The sequence below is a fragment of the Mytilus galloprovincialis genome, chromosome 13 (assembly GCF_965363235.1).
Source record: "Mytilus galloprovincialis chromosome 13, xbMytGall1.hap1.1, whole genome shotgun sequence".
Classification (NCBI taxonomy): Eukaryota; Metazoa; Mollusca; class Bivalvia; order Mytilida; family Mytilidae; genus Mytilus; species Mytilus galloprovincialis.
Window position 1 is genome coordinate 21,293,279 of NC_134850.1, and position 14,919 is coordinate 21,308,197.

The 14,919-nt window shown below is 31.5% G+C and overlaps 1 long non-coding RNA gene across 1 annotated transcript; it reads left to right on the plus strand.

Moving 5' to 3' along the window:
• The first annotated feature begins 420 nt into the window (after positions 1 to 420).
• Positions 421 to 12,135, plus strand: LOC143056853 (uncharacterized). Its single transcript, XR_012972541.1, has 4 exons — positions 421 to 618; positions 5,192 to 5,440; positions 9,525 to 9,695; positions 11,256 to 12,135. It is a non-coding gene; the product is annotated as an uncharacterized LOC143056853 (long non-coding RNA).
• Positions 12,136 to 14,919: the final 2,784 nt, after the last annotated feature.

Below are 14,919 nucleotides of genomic sequence, written 5' to 3' on the forward strand. Positions count from 1 at the left end.
AAGGTATATCTATAGCTGTATAATTATCTTTTTTAATGATAATAAAACGTTTTAATAATTTGTATTGAAACCATTCAATTTGGTTAGATTGGTTTTTAAAACATTGAACATTGTTCTAGCAATGATCGATGATGCCTTTGTAGATAAACAAAAAAAAATTTAATGTTTTAAAGTTAAAAAATTCAATATCCTGTAAAGGACACAGAATCTAATGCTTATTTTCTAATGTTTGTCTCATTGGCTTTATTATGCACTTCAATAAAAAGATCAATTATTCCATATCCAAATATTCAATATGACAATTGCTGCTACCTTGTATTATAAGGAGAAATATTATCCGTAGTTAAACGTAACATTATATTTTTGATTTAAATATTTATTTCACATTTGAGTTATACTAATTGGAGTTTTCAATTAAGATGCATTTTAGTTCTGAATAGACAAACAAATCGAATGCTCGATTGGTCGTTATTAATCATGTTTAATATTGTTCAAAATGGGATCGGTATTAACTTAATCAAAATTAATACAGTTTAAAATTCTTTGAATTATCAGGATTTCCTCGAGTCATGTTTCTAATACGGATGTTATTATTTATATGTACTATTACAATACTAGGTATGTTTTTATATATAATTTACCATATTCTTGGAGTAAATAACTCATTAATTTCACAGTATGATTATAGCAATGAATTGACGTGAATTCCATATTCTCCAAAATAGTTTTTAGTGGGCTGATAAACATAGATTATTTAAGGAATGACTGTAATATTTTATGTCTATGAAGAAATAACATAAAAGATGTGGTGCACACTGAATAACGCGCGTAGCGGGTTATTTAACAGTGTGCACCACATTTTTTATGTTATTTCGAATAGACAGAAAAAATATTACAGTCATTTCTTATAATTTAATTCTAAATTCCATTTTAAACCGTAGAAAACCATCAAAAAACGTTGATGACGTCACAGTCACATGACTAAATTATGTCTTTGGGGTGAAAACAAAATAACGTCAGCCAATCAAAAGACGCGTTACATCCAAAATTAGATTATAACATGGCATTTTTCATATCAAACACCCTTGTCAGCCCTGGGCCATTATATCAAACCGAGAGCCGAAATGCTCGATGGATGATTTTGACCATGGGCTAAATTTTACAGAAAGGCATGTAATAATAACCGAAAGCAGTTCATAACAAAAGTCATATTACAAGGTTAAGACAATTCTTAAAATTTAATGAATATTATACGTACAAAATTGAAAACAACACGCTTAATAATTTCCGAAGCGCTTTTCTGGATTTACCTTCATCAGTAACGCTCAAAGCCAAACATTTGAAATCGGAAGATGTATAAATTAGTTTTATCATGGGGTACTATTATACTATTATTTTCTATCAGTATATGATAAAAAAAAAAACAATTATCACATGCCTCAAACTATTATCACATGCCTTTCCGTAACGTTATCGCATGGCTCTCAGCTGTTTGGTCTTATTATGGGAATCAACGTTCCGTGAACTGCTCCAACAACATTTGGCATACCAGACATAGTATGAAAATCCTGCTTGATTTCTCTCAAAAAAGGCTGGTCAAGTGGGAATTTTATTTCGTACATAAGTGTGGAAACCGAAGAAATTGTAACTGAGGATATTATTCTGCTAACAGAAGAACGGCTTATTCCATGGATGTCTCCTATCTCGGACAGGAAATCCCCCTTTGCATAGTACCTTAAAGTTGTCAAAACTTGATGCAAAGGGGGGATGGCGAAGTTTCTAAGTGTTGGCCTCTTTAAATGAGGGGCAAGCACATCTACTAAGTCAAAAAAACTACGTCTTTCTAAACGGTATCTGGAAATAAGTTCAATATCATTTAAATTGTCCATAATATTGGGCCTATCTCTGAAGACTCATTTCCTCCGCAGTGCCCTGCGTTCGTTGTGTCTGAGTATAAGTAATGCAACGGCCATCTTTGCAGACGCTGCGATTAATCTGCGTTAGGTTCAAGTACTGTGGATTCATTAATATTCGTTGGATACCAATTTTCGTGGATTTCGTGGGTACAGGGAAACCACGAATTTAAATGTTTAACGAAATACAAATGTTCTAAAGGATTGTATGCAGACTTTGCCAAAACCACGAATTTAAATATCCACGAACATGCAAGTTTCCCTCAATCCACGAAAATTGATACCCACGAAAATAAATGAATCCACAGTACACGCTAATAACGTTCGCGATTTGCATGCAATGTACGATCATCGCAAAGTACGTTTGTTTTATGAAACAGAATTTTAGCGTTAAGTTTGGTTAACGTTCAAACGTACGCTAACGATCGTTTTATGACAATAAAATCAATGGTACGTTTGTAGACGTGAAAAACACAACAAAATATGGTTATAAACAACTATTAGGAAAGTTAAGTGAATAAACAATTGTTTTTAATAATAAATGGATTTTTCAAAGTTTCAAGCAAAAAATTGGAAAGTTACTTCACAAATGTTGAATGTGTCCATAATGTTTTGTTGATTTATTTAAGGATGTTTGCTTCTCTATTTTTGGATTTTTTGCAAGATTTCCGGAATCCTCTGGTTTTATCCATGTATTGTCCTTAAAACTTTTTGCCCACTAACCCCTACTTTTCTTTTCATAATTTTATTACATAAAATTTAAAAAGCCATATTTCTAAATTTTATAAAATTCTTGTTATTTTTTCATAGTTTTTGATACAAATAAGATGCCAATGTTAAACGTATGAAAAATCTAGAGATAATTATTTCCCGCCAAATTTTCAATGGCTTATATCTCGAAAACGAGCACACAGACCCTCCATTTTTTTCTACTTTTTTAGTTTTTTTTATCTATATACTATCAATTCATAACAGTCTTTAAAAAGGCTTGTTATTTTTTAATAGAGTAGCTAACATCCTTAACTTTAGTATAAAACTAACATATAGATTGTTGTTTTTCGACTGTGTTGACGCATATGGTAGACATATTTCATATTGTATGAATTACATTTGTCGTCCGATGTTCGTAAACTTTGCAATTTTTGAACTTCTACCGTAACGTTTACTCGATAACGACATTAAAGGATATTGAACTGTTATTTATTATCCCTTGTTGAAGCATATGATATAAAAAAAAAAAAATTACCAGACGGAAAGTCAAACTCATAAATCGAAAATAAACTGACAACGCCACGGCTAAAAATGAAAAAGACAAACAGACAAACAATAGTACACTTGACACAATATTAAAGAATAAGCAACACGAACCCCACCAAAAACTAGAGGTTATCTTAGATGCACAGGAAAGGTAAGCAGATCCTGCTCCACATGTGGCACCCGTCGTGTTGCGCATGTTTTAACAAATCCGGTAAATTGTCTAATTCTGTAGGTCACATTCATGAAAGAGAAGGGGACTGTAGTTACGACGTAAGGAATATATCCGTTATCATCTGTGAAACGGTTGTTCCATAACGGTCAACCATCTCGAGATTGCGTCCGTAAAATTATAGATCACATGCCATTTTTCGGCACTTGGGCCTATATTAAACCTTTGGCTGTTAATACAGCTGAAATGAAAAATGCGATGTAATAATGGGATATTATCAAATATAAGGGGATATGATAAGGTTTATTTGAACCTTCTTTAAAAAAAACAAAATGAATCCATACATATATCAAATAACACCTTTTATTTACAAGTGATGTGATTTCAAGTGATTATATCGATGACAGATTTTTTTAGTCTAATTGCTGGGTTGATGTTTTTTCGTATTTAATTTCAGATATTCATTTTTTTAAGTGAAATAAAAATATCATCGGTTTTTATAACTTACTTTTTATATATACCATTTTTTTAAAACTATATTTGAATTTGAAGTATAAAATGACAGAAAGTCCATGGACAATCTGACCGCTGAATCTTGTTTTAAAATTAAATATTTTTTCCAGATTTCATAATTTTGTGGACTTTATAGGACTTTCGAGACCTTATAAGTAATGGTTCGCTGTAGTTTAAGCAACGATGATATGTGAAACTAAAACCAGTGCTACTCGAATTTAAAAACATTTTAAGCTTTAAAATCAATACTATTTACGATTAATTTGGAGAAAAAAAAGTATCATTGATAGTTTTCGTATTTATACAAACATGCTATTTTTGGCTTTGTTTGGACTTTTTTGTTTGCTTTTTGACCTTGTATGTTTGTCCCTAATATTTTATTAACTGTGCATTGGCGTTCAGGTATCACAGATCAAATTTATTCGTTCATAGGTGTTAATTTACGTTTTTGATTAAGTTAAGCCAATTGTTATTTTATCGTGTGGTTTTCTATGTTGTGATGTTATGCTATTGTTTCAGAAAAGTGAAGAAGGTTTGGTACTATTAAAACGTTTAATCCTGCTGCAAATGTTTCCTAAGTCAGGAATCTGATGTACAGTAGCCGGTGTGAGCCAAGGCTCCGTGTTGAAGGCCGTACATTGATCATGACCTATAATGATTTACTTTTATAAATTTGTTATTTGGATGGAGAGTTGTCTCATTGGCACTCACACCACATCTTCCTATATCTATTATCATCATATTAACATATTCAGAGGGTATAAAAACCGTTTAGCATCGAGTTTTATTTTAGCTTCCTTAGCATAAAGTAATTTTAAAATTTTTGAAAAAAGAAATGAAAATAATATTTGTGGTTACGAAAACACGATTTTAGGACAAGCATATGTTCGGAATGGTGTCGCCTTGTACTGTGTTTTTAATAGGTATTCTAACTTCAATTATAATATATTGTAAACTCATTGGAATGAATATATCCAAGCAATGCATTTGACAAAATCAGTTTTTTTTTATACTTGCCATATTAAAACTTTGATGTGAATGGTATTGTGTTTTTTGCACATCATTTCAGACATAAAGTAGCTTTACATAAGTTTCTATTCAGACTTAGTTGATCCTGAGAGGGATGAATTTTCAAATAGTGCTTACATATCTTTTGTGACGACCTGGCTTCATGATTATAAAACTTTCAAGTACAATTATCGTATAAAGACTTAAAAATCAACAAATAAGTACAATGGATTTTTAACTTCGAGTAAAATGATTATCTACTCCAGTAAGCTATTACAAGATAGTAACGATGCACATTCTCAATAAAATTTTAAACAATTCTTTCTTGCAGATTGTTCACAAGATTGGGAATTTTTTCAACAATTGCCTGATTCTATCCTGTGGAAGGCTTCCTCAATCACAGACGTTCTATATACACAAGCAAGTAATAACTTGGCAAAATGTGCCTTACTCTGCAAGATTAACCTGTACTGTAAGGCATTCTACTTTTATCAAGAAACATGTTACGGATTATCATCAATAACAGCAGATTCTTCGACAAATGCTTTGGTTAAGGTGTTTGTGAAACAACCAGTAAACGGTAAGCTTGGTTTTTAAACTGAACTGCATATATAATACTTGTCTTTACATATTTCTACAAAATTTCACATCGGTTGTCACTCATTTCAAAACAACTCTCAATTATCTTCAAAAACATATTGCGTCTCTCCCTTTTCTCAGTCTTTCATTACACGAGTCTGTCTCTTTTTATTTGCGTTTGAATATACGCGTCCCTCCCTTTCTGTAGTATTTATTTGCGATTTAGAAACTTGATTTTAAGTCGTGCTCTTTTGAATTTGTGATTTACATGTAACAGAATCAAGGTCAAATTTAGGTAAATAATTTTAAAAAAGTACAGTTGCATATATATCGTAAAGCAAGTGCTGACAGTAGATCAAAAATTTTTTTGTCAAAAAAAGAAAGTAACACCACTGTTTAAAAAGATTGGTTGGCGCCTTTAAACTATTTTAACCACGCTACATTGTATATGTACCTGTCTTTAGTTACGAGTCAGTAATAAAGGTGTTGTCGTATGTTACTGTAGATCATATTTTGATTTTTTTTCATTAATTTGAAAATAAATCAGGGTTTTACTTTTCACGCTTGAATTGTTTACATTTGTCATTTCGGTGCCTTTTACGGACTATGCTATATTGGTTTTACTTATTGTCGATGGACCTACGGCGATCTATAGTTATTATTTAGTTTAATTCAAACATGTTTATTTATAGTGGATTGGGAAACAAGTTATTGCAACTTATATTATTCCCTTTCCACTTTATGGGTGCGATTGCTGCCCTGAAGCGGCATTACTTGTTTATTGCAGTGTCATTTGGTTTCTTGAAGAGTGTTGTCTCATTGGAAATCATATCACATCTTTTGTATTGTTATAAACAGTTTTCGTCGCAGCGGCTTCAATTATGTACATGTTTAATTCCAGTAATTTAACTTATATTAATAAGAGTATAATTAAACTCATGCATGTATGTTTCTTTAAAAAAGAAACCACACAATTACCAAAAAAATAGTTATATCAAGGGAAAATAGAAGCGGTGAGTGTTGCGGATTACTAATCTTTTGATCCCATTACTCAGCATAGCAGATAAAATGGGGTAATCAATTTTCTAGTGATTAATAGAGTCACCTGCGTAACTCTCACGAAGGTTGTTTATATTATATAACAATATATTGTTAATTATTGCTTCCTTAACAAACATTGCATTTTGATTCGATTGTAACGAGTTTAATGTTTTGATCTCTTAGTTTAAACATATCTTTTTTATAGGTGATTGGGAAACCAGATATTACAACCTATATCAATCATTTTCCAATTTGCGGGTGTATTCCTTTCCACATTTTTGTATCTCATACACTTCCTTGTATTAAGAAATAAGCGTGGGATATATAGATCTTTCGTCTGAAATCCGTTGTTATGCTTTGGCCTTCATGTACACAGTTGGTCAAGGATTGTCTTTATACTTTGAATTAATTTCTTTGAAATGTTCTACGAAGTTTTCTGTTTTCTTATACACTCTTTCCGCACAGAAAACGGAATGAAAATATAAATGTCATTATTTACAATATTTGCATTTGTCCGTTTCTTTGCGTTTGAATATCTTTGTCTTATCATTTTACCAAATTTGAATATGTGCGTTTTCCCATATAAGGTAAGACTGTAATTATATTTTTTCTGTCTATGAAACGCGTAGCCGGTTATTTTAATGTGTGCACAACATTTTTAATGTTATTTCGAATAGACAGATAAAATGTTATAGTTATTTTTTATAATTTAATTCTAAATTTCATTTCAAACCGGAGAAAACCATGAAAAATCGTTGATGACGTCACGGTCACATGCCTTAATTATGTCTATGCGCTGATAAACTAAACAACTTCAGTCAATATGAAGACTCGTTACATCCAAAATAAAATTATTTTAATATGTTTGAATAAGTTTGGGCATTATACTTATTCATTCTATTCATAGAAAAGATTTAGATCCATATTGTGAAAGACGATTCAAACCAAATGTAACTCCTTGAGGAAGACAATGCAGAAGAATGAGTAAAGCCCTTTTCAACAGATTTTGATAGTTCATTCTTATGTTGTACGGTTACACCATTGTACCAGGTTAGGGCAGGGTTGGGATCCCGCTAACATGTTTAACCCGCCACATTATTTATGTATGTGCCTGTCCCAAGTCAGGAGCCTGTAATGCTGTTGTTGTCGTTTGTTTATGTGTTACATATTTGTTTTTCGCTCATTTTTTGTAAATAAAAAATGCCGTTAGTTTTCTCGTTTGAATAGTTTTATATTGTCATTTCGGAGCCTTTTTTAGCTGAATATGCGTTATCGGCTTTGTGCATTGTTGAAGGCCGTACGTTGACCTATAATTTTTGTGTCATTTTTGGTTTCTTTTGCAGAGTTGTCGCATTGGCAATCATACCACATACTCTTTTTTTCATATTTGTTGACTGTTTCCATGTAAGACTTAACGCAACAATCTTCGTGTGTATCACTTTCTTTTAGTCACGATATTAATATCAGTTTCCGGGAGGATCGCTTCGATATAATAAAAAAAAAGACACAAACCGAACATTAACATTGTCCACAGGCCATCACTCGGTAGGATTGTTAAAATATGCTGTTTTGCTGTTTGAAGAGTCTGTCTCTACAATATTTTGGATTCATTATCAATGTTCCTCTATTTCTTTCTTACTTTAGTCATATGTTTAACAAAAACCTTTGAGAGGAAATCATTTAATACTAGATGTTTAATTATTTGAACTTGATAATGTTATTTGGTAACTTGCGATGATGTGATCACCAATACAGAAAAATTGACGATTTTAGAACGATAACAAATCAGTGTTACAAACGGTTAAATTGATTAATCGGTAAACCGGCGTAACAACGAAATATCGAATACCAATAAACGGTAACCAGTTAATTTGATCTTTCTTTCATTCGTAATAGATTTGATATCTATGAGTATTGAAAGCTTTTATTTAATACATTTTTGTTTAATTCGAAAATGATTATCGTGGTAATTAATTTGACAAATCAATTTCAAGTATTTTGATTGGTATTGTTAACCTTAAAAACATAAAATAACTTAGCACAAAGACAAAATATTTATGATTTCAAGTAAACAAAATCATTTTACGTGTATTTGTATCAGTTGTAAGCCGATTAATTTTACGAATTACTTTTTTTGTTATTCTTTTATTTGATATTGCATAGCCTTACATTTAAATTTGCTACCTCAATCGTTTAAGGCTTTGTCATATTTTATATGAAAAGCCGACTCAAAAATTGTGAAATGTAAATCAAAGGGAATGAATCTCATGCAAACTGGGTCGCCTAATCACCCCCCCCCCCCCCCCCCCCCCCCATTATCTTCTGATACATCAGAGAAAATTAAACAATCAACGGTTTCAGACAGTCAATTCGGCAAAATCTTGAAGATTTCCATCGTATCAATATGAAATTATTTTTAACGTCATCGATACGATATTCCAGGGCTTTTATTTCCTATCATGATTTTCTTGATGAGGGTTGCTGCTCACAACGAAGCTAATAAACCAAGAGTTTCAAATGGTGAAGTTGAAATCATCCCTTCGTAAATTATACGGAGGCCATCACGAGTTGGTTGACTTCTATGAAATATTCGTTTGACAGAAGATAGCGGATGTGTTCCTTATGTTGTAACACTAATATTGTCCCATTAGACTTAAAAACGGGTATGTACTCTCATAATCAACACCACATATCAAGCATTATCTGACTACGCTTCCGGAAAACCTGAATTCATCCCGTTATTGGTGGGGTTCGTGTTAGTCTTCGGGTTTTTTGTGAGGTTTTTTTATGTACTTTTATTTGTTTTGTTTTTTCTTTTTGACTCAAGGCATTTGCAGTTTTTGTTATCGACTTATAGGTTTGAATGTCCCTCGATTTCTTTCGCCTGTATCTTTTTCTATCTAGTCTCTATGTGCAATATCATCTGGCGACCAATAATATAGAGAAAAAATATATGGCACACAAGACCACGTGGGTCAAATATTAACAAATGTTTGAATATTTATAAATCTGAAATATTGAATTTTGACATGTTTAATTTACAGAGTGTCATGGCGATGGTTTTGTTTACTATGATGGTCTATGTCTGATGATGAGCACAATACTGTTGACTTGGTATGATGCGAAAGACTACTGCGAGAGGAGAAATAGTAACCTACTTGTCTTGGATACAGAGAAGAAACACGAAGACATGGGTTACTTCTTTGACCTCTACTGTAAGATTATGCTACAATAATATTACGTTCTATTGGATTATTTGACTGTAATATTTGCAGCTATTAAAAGAAGTAAAATTAAAATTATGTGTATTGCATTTTATATCTATCCTATGCACAACAGTATTTAAATTCATTTAAATAGATATGACTATATTATCCCCTAATCCATCTACTAGCAAATATATATTTTCATCAAATATACAGAAGTAATAGGTAGAAGAAAACAGAACTAAATTTATGCAATAGAAATACAGGTATCTTCAGTTTGATCAGTAAAGTGCCTTAACTCTAGTTATGATAAATTTAAAACATGCAAATTCAAAATTAATAACTAATTGAATTAAAGTTTATCTATGTAGTTCTGTTTAACATTCACTTCCATGTGCAGTGTTTTATGGACAGACTGTTGTTTGTCTTTGTGGTTGTTAACTGTTGGTAAACAAATAAAAGGATTGAAAAAAAGATGTGTCTAGCAATAAACAAAGTACAAAGAAAACTACAAAACACTTCAAACCTTTTAATTTGTGTTCAGATGCTTAGGTACCAAGTCAGGAAAATTGCTATTGTTATACCATATTTCGTTTCTGTGTGTGTTAAATTTTAGTGTTGTGTTTCTGTTGTGTTGTAGTTCTCCTCTGTTATTTGATGTGTGTCTCTCAGTTTTAGTTTGTAAACAGGATTTGTTTTTTTCTCAATCGATGTATGAATTTTGAACAGCGGTATGCTACTGTTGCCTTTATTTAGGCATCATGTAGCCGATGCTTGTCATATGTATCGAACATTTATCACGTAAACCCTGCATTCCTACGTTAGATTTTTCATGAATATAAACAGGTATTTAGCATCATTACGGTAATTCAAGCAGAGAAAAAATAAAGTTTTCCCTCATTATTTTTATATAAGTATCTGTTTGTTTTTATGGTGATTTTTATAGTGATTGAGATGATAACACAAAGATGATTGCTTTACCACACTTTTACCTACTATATCTGTTTGTTTTGTTCAACGATCGTTGTCAATATAAAAGGAATTTCATACGACTGTTATACAAGTGAGAGGTTTAGCTAGCTATTAAACCAGGTATAATCCACCATATTCTACATAAGACAATGCATGTTCCAAGTAAGGAATATGAAAGTTGTTTGATGGGTTTCGGCTTTTCATTTTTGCCATTTGATAATGAATTTATCGTTTTGAATTTTTCTCGAAGTTCAGTATTTTTGTAATTTAATATTTTGATAATATCTTAGGCATTTTCAAATGTTGTATTGGTGCATATTAAACAAATAATGACATATATAACCAGGCAACCGTAAATTATCTAAATTTCTCACCTTTGTCAACGCAAAAGAGTGGCATGTTCGTGCGGCTCACCCTTATAACTCAGTCTATTGCAAATAAGCCCCTCCTTCTTTCCAAAGTAAAGGAACACAACAATGTATGAAAATGTGTGGTTTTCTGAAGTTGAAATGTTGATTGATTATGAAACACATACAATTGTGAAATATTCAAAAAGATACGATTAAAATAATTTATGTGTATGTACCCTCTTTTCAGATCCAGGTGCAAACGATCAATTCTTCGTTGGTGCAACTGATGGTGAGAATGAAGGAGAATGGAAATGGTTAATTACAAATTCATCCAGTTATTTCAAATTCACCGGTAGTCAACCGAACAACATGGATCAACAATATTCAGGTTACCCAGCAAACTGTGCGGCTCTTTCAACTTCCAGATTAATAGATGAATACTGTCACCAGCCCAAAAAATTTATCTGTGAAATGTAACTGTTCCTGTTTTGAACATGTTTCATACAGTAAACCATTGCATGCAAACTTATCGGAGGATAAAAAAAAAAATCATATACTTTGTACATATATTACAAATTAAGATATCAGTCAGTAATATTGGAATCTAATAATAAAATAGACAATATAATAAATAATTTTTTATTTGAAATCTGTTCAATTATATGAAGTTTTCCAACTTTATGATGGATACCGGATAGCAGGTTATTTTCGCTTATTTTATTTTCGCAGATAGAACAAAATAGCCAAAATAAATTCCGTCAATTTAAAAATGCACATGCAATGGTATTGATAAAAGTTTTGTTTCCGCCACAATAGAACAAAATTGCCAAATTATTTTGTACACCTTATTCGATGAAAATTGCGAAATTGTATACCCGCGAAAATAACCAGCTATACGGTACGTTCATTCAGATTGATATTTCTCTGTCCGTATGATGCAAAAATGACCAGGGAGTAATGTTTTCAAAATTATAAAAAAGCAACATTTAATATATCTTTTATATTAACCTCAGCTGCATAAACAGCTTAATATTCCTTAATAATGTTCAGTTACCATGATATGAGGTATACTAAAATCAATATTCATTGATATATCTGTTGATTAAAATAGATAATGTTTAGAAATAAAGTTTACGCGCCTATTTGTGTTGTTATGAAACAAAATCGTGTGTTTCCTTATTTTCACTATGTGTTTAGGCATCTATTACACAAATTATCATTTATCGATTTGATGTTCGGTTTGATGTCAAAAACAAACATGCTAAACGTTGTCTTATTTTTACCATAATCTCGGCAGATGTCTTTGTCTTCTTTTACTATATCTATGCATATTATTGGTGCCACATGTGAAGATGATTCTGCTGACCCTTCCGGAGCACCTGAGATCATCCCCAGTTTTTTGGTTCCGTTCGTGTTGAATAGTCTTTAGTTATATGTCTGTTTGTCTTTTTCTTTTTTTTAGTAATGACGTTGTTAGTTTATTGTCGATCTATGAGTTTGAATGTCCCTATGTTATATTTAGCCTCTTATTAACAAAGTTGCTGATATTTTGTCTTCATTGCTGGATTTTTTAGTTTGTCTTGATCAACTTTGATTTAGAGTTTCCAATACAATAGTCCTTTGCATATAGAAGTGTTGTTACCCCTTCATGTCTAGATTGATTAACTTGTGTTTTACCCAAAACGACATTTCAACAGAAAAAAACATTTTAGTTTGTCTTGATTAACTTTGATTTAGAGTTTCCAATAGAATAGTCCTTTGTATATAGAAGTGTTGTTACCCCTTCATGTCTAGATTGATTAACTTGTGTTTTACCCAAAACGACATTTCAACAGAAAAAAACATTTTAGTTTGTCTTGATTAACTTTGATTTAGAGTTTCCAATAGAATAGTCCTTTGTATATAGAAGTGTTGTTACCCCTTCATGTCTAGATTGATTAACTTGTGTTTTACCCAAAACGACATTTCAACAGAAAAAAACATTTTAGTTTGTCTTGATTAACTTTGATTTAGAGTTTCCAATAGAATAGTCCTTTGTATATAGAAGTGTTGTTACCCCTTCATGTCTAGATTGATTAACTTGTGTTTTACCCAAAACGACATTTCAACAGAAAAAAACATTTTAGTTTGTCTTGATTAACTTTGATATAGAGTTTCCAATAGAATAGTCCTTTGTATATAGAAGTGGTGTTACCCCTTTATGTCTAGATTGATTAACTTGTGTTTTACCCAAAACGACATTTCAACAGAAAAAAACATTTTAGTTTGTCTTGATTAACTTTGATTTAGAGTTTCCAATAGAATAGTCCTTTGTATATAGAAGTGTTGTTACCCCTTCATGTCTAGATTGATTAACTTGTGTTTTACCCAAAACGACATTTCAACAGAATAAAACATTTTAGTTTGTCTTGATTAACTTTGATTTAGAGTTTCCAATAGAATAGTCCTTTGTATATAGAAGTGTTGTTACCCCTTCATGTCTAGATTGATTAACTTGTGTTTTACCCAAAACGATATTTCAACAGAAAAAAACATTTTAGTTTGTCTTGATTAACTTTGATTTAGAGTTTCCAATAGAATAGTCCTTTGTATATAGAAGTGTTGTTACCCCTTCATGTCTAGATTGATTAACTTGTGTTTTACCCAAAACGACATTTCAACAGAATAAAACATTTTAGTTTGTCTTGATTAACTTTGATTTAGAGTTTCCAATAGAATAGTCCTTTGTATATAGAAGTGTTGTTACCCCTTCATGTCTAGATTGATTAACTTGTGTTTTACCCAAAACGACATTTCAACAGAATAAAACATTTTAGTTTGTCTTGATTAACTTTGATTTAGAGTTTCCAATAGAATAGTCCTTTGTATATAGAAGTGTTGTTACCCCTTCATGTCTAGATTGATTAACTTGTGTTTTACCCAAAACGACATTTCAACAGAATAAAACATTTTAGTTTGTCTTGATTAACTTTGATTTAGAGTTTCCAATAGAATAGTCCTTTGTATATAGAAGTGTTGTTACCCCTTCATGTCTAGATTGATTAACTTGTGTTTTACCCAAAACGACATTTCAACAGAAAAAAACATTTTAGTTTGTCTTGATTAACTTTGATTTAGAGTTTCCAATAGAATAGTCCTTTGTATATAGAAGTGTTGTTACCCCTTCATGTCTAGATTGATTAACTTGTGTTTTACCCAAAACGACATTTCAACAGAAAAAAACATTTTAGTTTGTCTTGATTAACTTTGATTTAGAGTTTCCAATAGAATAGTCCTATGCATATAGAAGTGGTGTTACCCCTTCATATCCAGATTGGTTAACTTGTGTTCTTTATTTACAACCTCCTTCTGTTTTACCCAAAACGCCATTTGAACAGAATAAAAATTTTTAGTACAACATGAAGATAGATTGAAAATAATTCTAATAAGATGCGCAGAAGTAAGACTTTACGAGCACGACGTATTTGGAGACAAAATGCGTTACAAGATTTGATATCGTAACTGTACCTTTTTTTTTTAAAGTGTCGACTTCAGTAGTTCCCTCTGCTTTCTCTTACTATAGTAATCATATCATAGACATAACTTCATTTGGCATTGGAAACAAATTTAAAAGATGACAAAGAAATATAACCAACGGAATATAGTTGGCCCTCGTTTTGTTCTAATCTGATATATATTTTCTATGTTCACAATTTTGCGAGTTTTCTGTTACTATAAAGAAGACTAAGCATGCTTAGGTAACAGGGCAATAAAACCGACACACAATGTCCAAATTTAGTCAACGTTAATTGAAGATACCAGAGTGCAAAAGTATCCATGAGTGACGATACCAATGATAAAAGTATCCAGGTGTGACGATACCTCTGATCAAAATATCCAGGTGTGACGATACCAATAATGAAAGTATCCAG